General features: G+C 46.7%; 1 long non-coding RNA gene across 1 annotated transcript; it reads left to right on the top strand.

Moving 5' to 3' along the window:
- Positions 1-2,634: 2,634 nt before the first annotated feature.
- On the top strand, positions 2,635-12,457 carry LOC130401704 (uncharacterized). The gene is made up of 4 exons (XR_008903867.1): positions 2,635-2,745; positions 4,345-4,520; positions 11,265-11,375; positions 12,070-12,457. It is a non-coding gene; the product is annotated as an uncharacterized LOC130401704 (long non-coding RNA).
- The last annotated feature ends 440 nt before the right edge of the window (positions 12,458-12,897 follow it).

Raw genomic sequence — 12,897 nt, 5'->3', positions numbered from 1 at the left:
ATAGAAATACATAAGTGACACTTATTTTATGTGGGGGCACAGAACGACTTGGGAGTGAGATTGGGCCTCAACATTTTTTTGTTTGGTACGGGTTTCCGACCGACCCTGTCAATTTATGTGCGACCCAAACTATTTTATGAGCTTTATAAAAAACTATAATTAGGTTTTGGTACAGCACCTCTTCATTCTGTACAAGGATGAGCGAATTTTATCGTTTTTAAATGAAAACAACCATTCGCTGCCACTGGAAAAAATAAAATAAAAAAATAAAATAAATTCCCTACCTACCCATGACCTCAACTGACAACCAACAGGAACCAAACTTTTTTTTTTTATAGGCCCAAAGGTGTCTGGTCTCTTTTATACGATTCAGGGCATTATGATAGTTGGTAGTTATGTAGTTAGTAGTTATGTAGTTAGTAGGTGACCTCTGAGCCAAGGACACTTGGGTGGGAGCTGGAGCCCTGGGGGCTCTTACGCAACAGTGTAACCCGATCCCCCCCCCCCCCCCCGGGGTCAAAGGGCCACGGTTCGGTGAGGGGTCCCAGTCACGCCCTGGAACAAGCTTTTCAGGTATCAGAGCAGGAGGCCCTGCCTAGCTCCAGTGTGTCTGTGTGCACCTCATTCCACTGTCTCGCGGGCCTCACTTAAGAGAGACTCTGCTTTAGAAACAGCCCCCTTCGGGCAGACTATTCTCTGCAAGCGCTAGAAATGCAAATTCCAGATATGTCATTCCTGGGACCCAGGGGAACGTGGAGAGGATTTACGTGTCTACGCATCTTGAAAGGGAACACAAAGAGCCGTGGCCTCCAACCTTGCAGTAAATGGGCGTAAAACGGCGTCGGTTTTAATGTTCCCATTTCCGCTGAGATGGAGATACGACCGAATGCATCGAGCCTTGTGAAGACCGATGGCTTGGGGACACGTTTTAAACACGTTTTAGGGTCAAAAGGTCAAAAGCCAGGGTCCTTATGAGGTATAAAAAAGTTCCTGTGAATTTCGTTCACGACCTGTTGTCGTGAACGAAAGAGTATTTTCTGAGGCTTTTTTTTGTTACTTCCTGTAGGGCTAGAGCCCCCAAACGTATATCTGTCCTAGTCATTGAGGCCCTCTTTCAAATAAAAGACACCCCAGCTCTCTAGGTCCCTCCCAAGTGTCCTTGACCCCCAGGTCACTTATTACATAACTTCCTCTATGGGGTTAGACTTAATGTATATAATCTACCAAAACTATCTTGAAATTTTGCTTTTCAAATAAAATGAATGCCATCCATTTTGTTTTGGCAAGGCAGAACCTTGACACACGTAACATATTGGCGTTTATTCGAACAGTCGATAGGGGGCTAAAACATTTATGTGGGTCGTTTTAGACGACCAATGCAGACAACCTATGCTCACGTCTAGTTTGGAGAGGTGTGGTTTCTCCCGCACATATAGTGTACAGTGGTGCATGTATTGTACAGGTATACAGTGACCTTCAGGAAGGCTCTAACCTTGACTCTACACACACATACACACTCTTCTGACCTCCAATATTTTCCCTGCCATTAAGCATAGCGTTGGTTTGGGCACAACCACCAACTTGATGCCAGCTCAGATTTCTATAGGGCACAAACGTTGTGTGTGTGTGTGTGTGTGTGTGTGTGTGTGTGTGTGTGTGTGTGTGTGTGTGTGTGTGTGTGTGTGTGTGTGTGTGTGTGTGTGTGTGTGTGTGTGTGTGTGTGTGTCGGTTCATGTTTGTGTGTGCGTGCGTGTGTGTGTGTCGGTTCATGTTTGTGTGTGCGTGCGTGTGCGTGTTTGTGTGTGTGTGAGTGCCTGTGCATTAGCCTGGGTGTGTGTCTGTGCGTGTTCAGTGGTGTGCCTATTTGCGTGTGTATGCATGTATAAACAACCAACAGATAGGCACACTGCCTCAGGGCATGAGTGATCCTCTCTAGTCTCAACTCAGCAAGGTATTGAAACACTAACTCAGCAGAGGTGAATATCTGCGCCCTGATCACACACCCAAACACCCAAGACAGAGTGTATGAGGAGAGAGGAGAGAGTGAGAAAGTTGCCCTTAATCAGAATCAGAATCATATGAGGACATTAAACATCTGATAATCTCTCTCTCTCTCTCTCTCTCTCTCTCTCTCTCTCTCTCTCTCTCTTTATTGGCATGAGAAACAAACAATAAAGAATTCTCTCTCTCTCTCTCTCTCTCTCTCTCTCTTTATTGGTATGAGAAACAAACAATAAAGAATTCTCTTTCTCTCTCTCTCTCTCTCTCTCTCTCCCTCTCTCGCGCTTTCAGAGAGGGCACATTTTCCCCTCTGTCTCTGTTCCTTCTCCTATTTCTCCCTCTTCTCTATTTTTAAGTCCTACTTCCCTGTTCCTATATGAACCAACACATGGTCCTTCATAAGGTACCCACTTGGCAGGTAGAGACCTGTCTTTCATTGTCTTCCTCTCGTCCCTTATAGAAATGTGTGTGCGTGTGTGTGTGAATAGGAAGAACATGCTGCCCTTCCCCCACTAGTGGCTCACAGCATTGTGATATGTACACACAAGAGCACACACACCGAAGCACACACGCACATACAGCGCACACACGTTGGTCCGCCGTAAAGCATGGTTTCACGCCCCCTTTGAAAAAAAGACCAGTGTGCAGTTGCAGAACATCGGCTCGATTTCAAATCTTTCCAACATTCCCGACTCTTCCGTTCCCTTACTCTGAAGCAGGACAGGACATCCCATCTGTGGATAGGTAGGATTCAATGCATTGTTTTGGGGCTTTAATCCACGGTGTTACATGGGGATTCTTACACGTGGATATTGCATGTCGGCTTGGGAACATTGTGTTCCTATAAATTGCCGCACATGGTTAGGTCATGCGGACATGCAATGCAGAACTCTTTCTTCAACCGAAATCACCAAAACGGCAAATTAATCTGTTTCATGTGTGTGTTTCTAAGTTTTGTTTTGTGTGCGCCAAATATTAGTCGAAATATATGCAAATGCTTATTTTGTTAGCGTGCAACAGTTAGATGGTTTTGCGCCACCCGTGTAAAACATTGTGTTGAATATAAACATTTTCTATGACGACTTCATACGTCTTTCCACGTACTTCTCATTCACAAATGCACAACAGTAAGTAGCCTAGTCCTGCGGCAGCCTAGGACGCCGTCGTCCTTGGACGATGGGACATAATTGGTTGTCATTGGAGCGCATGTAATTCGAGGCTGCGCCCCGGGTAGGAACGCTCCATATGGAAGTGGGGGCCCGCAGAAATGGTAGTAGGACCTGATTGACTGATCACATCCTCAATTAGTTTTCCCCAAAACCTGTTGATACTATTGCAACGGGTTTCTGTAGGCCAGCAGAGAGAAGCCTCGGTGATTAAAGAAAAAGAAAAAACAGGCCACAAAAACCAATTAGAAAAAGATTGTGACACCAAATCCATTTTTCGGGGGGGAGGGATACGACATTTTGTTTTGCCTAGAAGTTTGGGGCAGAAAGTGTTGTAATTGTGTGCATTCATTTGCTGTAATTGTTTGCGGCACGCTCGAAATTAACTAGGTTAATACTATATATAAGCTAGTGGATATATATGTGTCCGCTATTGGTCGTGAGTGAATTACGTAACCTTTGCGCTGTTATCTAACCTTGGGATACGTTCCATGAATTTTCTTCGGTTCATGCCGTGGCATGCGCTTCAGGGTGTCGCCTGGCCTTACCGCAAATATCTGTTGATCAATTCTAAATTTGCTACTGAACTTTTGTGCTTGATTTCCTTACAGCTTCTGCATCCCTATTAAATGATTCAGTTTCACCCTTTAGACTGTCATTTCTAGACCATACCATCAGGGGGCGCGATTTAGTCAATGATTATTTTCTCTGGGCATTGCAATTATTCTTCTCCTCTCCTGCGACCACTTTGCATGGGTTGGGAAACGTGCTGACCTGATGACGTGGTTGCGTCTATTTCGTTTTTTAACTGTTAATATGTTAATAGTTTAACCAACCTCTGCACTGTACACAACATACGAATTCCTAAACATAGGTTTGGCTCCTTCGGACTGAAACTATTTGACATTTCAAGTGGGCCAATTGCATCACAACAGGCCTATTTGAAGTGTCAAATAGTTGTATCACCTCTCATAGAAGCCTCACCCTCCAACCCCCCCCCCCCCCACACACACACTATGACCCCGCCCCCTCATTATGCACACATGTGTCCGCCGTGTCATGTTCCGCTCCTCGCCCCCACCCCTTCATGTGCCCTCTCTCTCTCTCTCTCTCACTCACGCTCTCTCTCTCTCTCTCTCTCCCTCCCACTCTCGCTGTCTCTCTCTGCGCGGTACAGGCAGGAGAAGTGTGACCACCACAGACAGCAGCAGCACCACCGCCGCCTCCGCCAGCACCACCACCACCACCACCACCGCCACCACCCACAGACATGTCGGACTCTGAGACCATCGCTCCCGTTGAGGCCCCCGTCCCGGCCGCCTGCGCCGAGATCAAGGCCAACCTGGATAAGTGGTAGGTGAAAGAGTGTGTGGATGCGCGCGTGTGTGTGTGTGTGTGTGTGTGTGTGTGTGTGTGTGTGTGTTTGTGTGTGATAACAAGTCTACAGGAGAGGTCAATGCATATCATGCAATGGGGCATCGTGCTCGATGTCTACGCGGAATTTGCGTAAATATGTCGATTGATTAGGGTTAGGTTAGTTACAGTTCGTGTTTCTGCACTTCTGCCCTTGCACATCCAATCCGCTGCTGTGAGGCCCTACGCTCCGAGCGGGATTGCCGTTGTTCTGCCGTCGCGTCAGCTGCTCGGCTGTCTAAGATCTGTTTGGTATTACCGTCCGAGTTCTTCATACATACGCAGTCCGTCCTTGCAGCCCTCGGAAATATTGCATATTTCGCAATTCCGAAAGGGGCGAAATGGTTGCTTGACACCTTGTGTCTTTGAGCAGAGGAGCGTGATGTAATGATACAGATCCCCTGGCCCGACAACACGGCTGAGAGCCTCCACCAGAGTTCCGTTTCGAAGCTCTCTCCGGCTCGAGAGTCACCCGAACGTTTCGGATCTAAAGAGCGTTTCGGGGAGCGAGTGTTATCGCGAACGGACGACCGCGTTTGGGGTACACGGGGGCGCTGTCGCATCCTCCGTGTTGGGGAGCTAAAATGGCGTCGCGGCGGAGGACATGGCGGCGTCCGACGGCGTGGCGACGCAGCTTGAATATCGTGTGGACCAGCAGTGTCCTCAGATTGAGCACGACATGTTCCCCGGGTCTGGGGGTGAAAGGTCGCGGTGCCCTCTGTTTTAGGAGGCGTTAATGAGGTGCCTGTGAGTTGGAAGTGAATGGGATGCCCCCCCTCACCCTAGGCTCTCAAAAGAGAAATTAGCGAGAAAGACCCCCCTGAAAGAACACGTTGTTTCGGTCTTTAAGAGAGTGATTGTGTCTGATATGTGAACACTGTGGAGCTGAGAGTTCCCCCCCCTGGTTTGTAAAACCCACCCCTCCAGCCAGTGAAGGCTCCAGTGTCATTTCCTGATGAACTAGCAGAGCCAGAACAACATGGACGACACCGTGTGCCTGCGCACGTTGGTCAATGACATTGTCAATGTCAAAGCGGTTCGACGATTTTATTTATTTTCTAGCACGTCGATATAGCATGGGAGTATATTATACAAGCTTAGGAAGGTTTTAATCTAAGTTATTAAGTTGGCTTTAATAAAACGAGGATGAGAAAGATGATTGCGAGGAACGCTTTTATTTGAATCCTCGATTGAATCAACGTGTACAAACAGGAATTTAATATTGGATATCTTAACATTCTCTGGGACTTGTTAAACACTTTATTGACACTTCTGGGTAACTTTCCTCTATCTAAGCAGTTCAGATGCTCTGGGTCGATAAACCTCACTGACCATCCCTGTCTCTGTGTGTGTGTGTGTGTGTGTGTGTGTGTCTTGGTGTGCATGCGTGTGTGTGTGTGTGTGTGTGTGTGTGTGTGTGTCTGTGTGTGGAAGATAAGGCGGCCTATTGAAACGGGGGCAAGTCTTGGTACATACGATTAGCTAACAACTTGTTAAAATTTAACAAGCGTAACAAGGAAATTTGGCCTCAGGTCGTTCAGCCATAATGTGTTGGTTTAAGATTATAGATTGTATGGACAGATGGTAAATGTATAGCTTAATGTTTATACATTGAAGAAAGGTTACCCAAAGAAATTACTATCTGAAACGAGTCCTGTGTGGGACTGTTGCTGTTCTTTGAGAGTTTGATTCTGTTAAGCTTTTATTCCAGCATACATTGTTGCTTCTGCCTCTTCTAATTGTTGTACATGTAGCAATCGTCAGGCAGAAGCCGGACTCAAGTCAGGCTTCAGCCTAAACATGTGCTACAAAATGATTGTAATGTACACTCGAAAAACGATGTATTTTTAGAAGTCTTCAAATAACTGTGTGTGTGTGTGTGTGTGTGTGTGTGTGTGTGTGTGTGTGTGTGTGTGTGTGTGTGTGTGTGTGTGTGTGTGTGTGTGTGTGTGTGTGTGTGTGTGTGTGTGTGTGTGTGTGTGTGTGTGTGTGTGTGTGTGTTACGGTGTGTGGCTGTATGTAGAAGATACCATGAGACTTTCCCAACCCTAGATCAGATCTCAGCTTCGTTTGACACCTGTTCATAAAAAAAGTAGGCCAGCAAAGCAAACGGTCACCTTGTCGTCCATCTTCACCCCACCCTGTAGTCGGCCATGTTGGAAATTACAAGGTTTATGGCGGGAGATGTAAACAGTTGTACTTTGAAGTAAAGTTGAAGATCGATCTAACTACGGTCTCATTGAGTTTGTATGTAAATGGTTATTGGGGCAAAAAGTCCATATATTCTTGAATAACAAGAATAGTTAATTGATGGTGGTTGCAAGAGTGGGACTGCAAGGCGCGTTTCGAAGGGAAAACCGATGCGATGTTGGAGGTTGTGTGTCTCTGAGCTTGTTTCTGAGCATACAGCGGTAGCATGAGAACGGCATTTAGTTCTGAATGGAGCTCAGGACATCTCAGGTCAGGTGTTCATAATTAATGATCTTGGTTATGACGCTATGATGTCGTTTCCGTTGGCCAGACTTGAAGTTGTGGAGACATTTGAACATTTGAAATACTAAGATGAGAGAGGGAATGTTTTGGGTGTTTCATACTGAACACATGTGTATAGTATGATATACTCAAAACATTCCTTATCTCATCTTGTGTTTGGTGTAAGCAAACTTGAGGCATCATCTAATCAGATTGACATGGATGGTTAAAGTATTTTATAGATAGATAGAGCTCAGATTTTTATGTATTGATTAAAAGTTGTGGTATGCATTTAACAACATGCATTCACTACATCAGTTGTTTCTCGTCCGCTTTCAAAGACTTCGTACCTGTGGATCTACAGATCCTGTATTAGTTACTCTGACTACTTGATCTTACAACAGTAGCTCCAGAGGGTGTGTGAGCTGACCTTTAAATGTAGGTTAGTGAGCAGCCAGACCCTGACCCAAGACCGCATACCAGAGTTATTCATGTGCACACATGCGCTGCTTTGTAGACAGATTCCCCTTCCCCTCTGGAATGTGGTGACTCTGCAGGAGTCTCTGAAGTCCCCCCCCCTCCCTCCAACTCCCGACATACGGGTTTCAAATGGAGCCACTGTTCATTCATAATTGTAGTATGAGTATACACTAAGTACTGAGGGGGGGGAGTTTGTGTCAACTTCCTACCTGTCCAACCTGTTTTGAAGAGAGTCCTAGCTAGATTTGTTGTATATAGGGAACGGGTAAACCTTACAATTGTTGCTGCTTGGCACTTGGTTCTATGAACATCTTCACTGTACCAACAGCGATATATTGTTTTATTTCTTCTGACAATGTACTCATTTACCTATTCAGCATGGCCATAAGATGACTTATGATGTCCCTAAGGCAGTTGTGATATACTGATGGACTAAATTGCACATTGGTAGTAACCAAACCCCTCTCTACCCCCCCATTGGCTAGATGCTCTGTCAATCCCGCCCTCCTCCTCACCCTATTGGCTAGATGCTCTATGCAGCCCACCCTCCTCCTCAGCTCATTGGCTGGTGGCCCTAAGCATCCAGTGCCCCTCCCCCTCTCCCACACCAACATGTAATCAACCCTTAGGCCCGGGCAGGCCTGCTGTACATCCTCCCTCACCCTTAAGTGGTTCGGCCGATCGGCCGCCATTTGTTCTCCGGCCGCTGCCGCAGCGTGAGCCCTCCATTATTCATGTCTGTCTCAAGAGGACCTTCTCCCGCTAAATTATTCAGCCTCCATTTCCTGGTTGTGTCCAAGCAGGCCCCGCCCACACACCCCCCCCTCCCCCCAGCCAGAACTCCATCACTAGCATGCTAACAATGCTACTCTGTGCCAAGCTAATGGTTTAGCATAGGACGGAAAAGTTTAAAAATGGTATTGCTGCTTTACATAGGGGACTGTAATGGCGTCCCCTTGTCAATAGGTCTGGGCCCAGGGAAATCATGTTTGGCTCAGTCCTTGAACAATTGATACCTTTTGTCCAAAAGTCCTTTGCTAGGTAAGTATTTTAGCCTAGATTATAATGTGACCACCCTACCTCCATTTTGGTAATGAGGACTGCCGTGGTTTAATGTGATTGGTCAGAAGGTGGCTTTCCCGCCTCTCTCAGCCAGTGGTGGGCCGTCGAGGTTCTGCTCTACGTTTGGAGACTCGGGGCTTGGAGACCCGCAAGTGCACACACACACACACACACACACACACACACACACACACACACACACACACACACACACACACACACACACACACACACACACACACACACACACACACACACACACACACACACACACACACACACACACACACACACACACACACACTGTGTGTCCATCCGTCCTTGCTCCACTCTCGACGGCGGGGGGGAAGCACGGTTAAGGTTAATCCGGTCTCCTCCAGCTGTGAGTTGCGTAATCTCCAGCCCGCAACGACGGTGATGTAAGGGGGAGGAGCCTATGGTGGTGATGACGGTGGGGGGGCGGTCAAGAGCACTCACACATGGAATCATTGAGTGGTAATCGACTCTGTGTCGATGCGGCTGGGGTAATAATAGAGAGTGACGTGTGACGGGGAAGATGCAGTCCACTGGGACTGAGACCCCAGCTCTCTGCCCTGTAGGCTGGGCGGCTGTGTGAACACTGTGGTGCCCATGCAGGAAATGAAAAGGGAGGAGAGAGGAGGGATGAACAGAGGGAGGCAGGGAGGAGAGAGGGGAGGGGCCCTTTCGTTACGTGTTGACCTCCAAACCCCTCTCCCGTTATGTTAATCCATGGCGTGTATCATGGCAGGTTTACGCAATCGCTCCCTTCCCGGCCTACTGGCGAACAGGACGCCGGGGTTTAGCCCTCCATCGCCCTCCCTCTCCCTATTCATTCTCTTGTTTGTTCTCTCTTTCTCTCTCTCTCCTTTCGATTCATCACCCTAACTTGCCATGACAATGTCTGTGGCTGTGTTGGACGGAAATAATCTCTCTCTCTCTTTCGCTCCCTTTTTTTTGTATCTCTCCTTCCTCTCTCTCTCACTCCCTCTCTCTCTCACCCCTCTCTCTATCTCTCCCTCTCATCTAGTCGGTCTTTCTCTCTGTCTGCTGTAGACAGGAGAGGTCAACTTGGCCTCGATGTGAGCCGGGTTGACGTTACTAAGCTGATGCAGCGTACTGCCCTGCGCTGCCATAGGAGTGAACACACAATTGAACAATTTGGGTTCATGTTGATGGTGGACGTCTTGCGTGGTCCAAATATCTTCAACCATCTGTGGCCTCTGCCCAGTGGCGGCGCCAGAGATTTTTTTCTGGTGGTGCTATGGGGGTGCTCGGCGTTTTACTGAGGGTGCTATGAAATTAGGGTGATAGCATATGAGTCTCATTTTTCTCTACTACAACACCTCCCCACCATATCGTCACATATGTTTACACGTTTGCTCTCTAACGGGTCTTTGGGGTACAAAAAAAGCGCCATTCAAATCGATCGTATTATTATTGTCATTAGGCTACTTCTGACGGACGCGCACAAAGCCGCGTTCATCTCCGACGGTTAAAATGGAGATGTTATAGATAACGTAATCCCAAGTACTGTGTGGATTAAAGTTTGCGCCAGATGACTACCAGGTCACCACTACCATGAGCGACAAATTAAACTAAACATACCAAGTTCAATACACTTCTAACTAAAGACGGCAGATTAAAATGTCAGACAGAATTAACTTAAACAGGCAAAGAGTCAGAAATGCTTTCAAAAAGAGTATATTATTTTAGGTCACAATCAAAACATGAATGAAACCAAACAGTAGGCACTCAAAACCACAATAATAAGAGATCAAAAAGTGTATGATTTTGTGAACGCTTGATTTAAAATTGACCGATCGCCAGGATTACTGTTACTTAGCCTACTACTCATTGAACAATCACGTTCACGCACGCAACGTGTCTGTGTCGTGCTACGTGAACAATCTGTTTATTTCAATCTGTTATTTTCTTTTGTGATTAAAATATTATTATCACACAATACATTTTATTAAGAACTCAGAATGAAATTAAATAACAATAATAAATAAACCATTATTTTCTTGGGGGTGCTATGGGGGTGCTATGTCCAATCTAGGGGGTGCTCTAGCGCCCCCTAGCCCCCCCCTGGCGCCGCCACTGCCTCTGCCTCTCTCGCTTCAGAGGGACTGGGCAGTGGGATTTGGGGGACATTTCTGTCTACACTTTACAGCAATCAATTCCACACGAGTCCAAGTCAATTCATTTTAATGAATGGTTAAGGCTGATACACAACGTGGGGTTATTTTGAATATTTACAAACAATCTGAACGATGTATATCACAAAATAATCTCAATTTGATCAGACATAACTTGAAGTGAGTATGTGTGATGTGTTTGTCGTACAAGTTGTGTATCTTTCCAATCCAATGCAGACGATACACATCTTGTGTATCGTTGCTTGTTGTCTCCAATATTGACATCAGATATCTGCCCACCTGGGAGGTTCTCTTCTTCAACTTCTCCTATATTTGACCGGGGGCCATTGAGCAATATATTATATTTATTTATACTATAGTGGTTTATTTATTTATACAAGCTAATACATTTCATACATGGGACACAAGACTGCCAGAACCTGCAATGTATACCGTCTCAAATCCTTCATCGTCCTCTTCTTCTCTTCCTCTTCCTCCTCCTCTTCCTCAGTGTGGCAGCGAACGGAGCCGAAGGCTGCAAGGACCTGTTGGAGGCCTTCGCCGCCTGTGTGAAGAGCGCGGCCGCCGAGACGTCGTGAAGACCGCCGCTCCTACCGCAAACGTAAGCCCCGCCAAACGATGCAGAGTTCCGCTGACGCTTTTATTTTGAAGCTTGTGACCTTCCCCTGGTTGGGGGGCGGGGGAGACCACTGTACTATTAGATTTAGACTCTAGTCCTGAACGGAGCCTTTTTTCTGACACTACAACAACCCAAACCGACACTTTAAAACGGGCTGACACATTAAAACGTTCGAAATATTTTCCTCTATTTTCGCCCTGTTGAAGTTGGAGGGTTAGTTTATACAACATTTGCAGAAAATTTTAAAATCGTATCCTTTATTTTTTCTAGCCATTTTATTTGATTCACAGGTAAATAATGAAATGGTGACTCGTTACTAGTAAAAAGGTAATTAGTATTGACTGCTTTGATCATCTACCCTAAATCCCCTACGCCTGCAAAACATACAGAACGTGGCTCGGGCAGCCAATCAGGGCCCTCACAGGGGAGTCATGTGGTCTGCTTTATAGCCGGCTTCACGCCCACCCCATGCCCCCCCCATACCCCCCTCCCCATGCCGGGGTACAGCAGCCAAACCCCCCCCCCCCCCCCTTGGAGCAAACTGAAATATCTTTTGCCCCTTCAGCAATGTACCCTGGGAGGGTGAGCTGGCTTGGCGTCTTGGTGACCCACACGTGCAACACATGCTTTGCTTTAGCTCATTTCCCCTCTCTCTCTCTCTCTCTGCCCCCCCCAGGTCCACTGCACTGAGTCCTCCCAGTTCCCTGCATTCCCTTCTGCACAACAGCACTGGACTGAACGACTTCTCTGGCGGCGTGATGAGGATCGTGTCGACCTCGGGCCGGAGGTTCGGAATCTGGCGGCTGAAGCACCTCGACTTTAACCGTTCTCCAACCCCCCCCCCTCCCCCCCCCCGCCTCCTCTCCCCACCACCCCTCTGTTTTAGGATATAATGGTGTCTTCCAACGTCTCCCCCACTGTAAACCCCCTTTCCTCTCCCCAGTATGTGGATACGATGCGTTTGAATTGTATGCAGTTCCAGAGAGACCATGAGGATTTCATGTATATTGTTGACTTGAAATTAATACATTTAAATGGAAATAAAGAGTTTAAAAAAGAATTGGTGACGAAATGTAGTTGTGTTTTTTTTGGGGCTCTGTTAATTTGGTTTGGTGGACATCAGTCTGGGTTAATCCCGGGTTCAGGGGCTGGGGGGAGGGAAATCCGTATGTCGCACAGCTGTGCTTTTTGGCTACAGTACAAATTTGTAGGATAGGGGGGGTCTTCAAATATCGTTACAAAAGAGATAGTGAGTTGGCAGATGTAGAGAGACCCAGAGACAATGCATTAGTAAAGTCGGATACAAAGAGCCGAAGGCAGGGAAAATATTTGCAGAATAAAAAAAAACGTCACAGTAAGGAAAGCTGGTGTCCAGAAATGTCTTCGCCTAGTGGACAAAATTGAACGCTGGCAGTATATGTTAGAATTGTTGTGTGACTGTAGATGCAACAAGGGGAGACATATTTGCAAAAAAAAAGGGATAAGCTGTCTCGATTTTAACCAG

This window comes from Gadus chalcogrammus, chromosome 2 (assembly GCF_026213295.1).
Source record: "Gadus chalcogrammus isolate NIFS_2021 chromosome 2, NIFS_Gcha_1.0, whole genome shotgun sequence".
Taxonomy (NCBI): domain Eukaryota; kingdom Metazoa; phylum Chordata; class Actinopteri; order Gadiformes; family Gadidae; genus Gadus; species Gadus chalcogrammus.
This window is presented reverse-complemented; position numbering and strand designations above follow the sequence as displayed.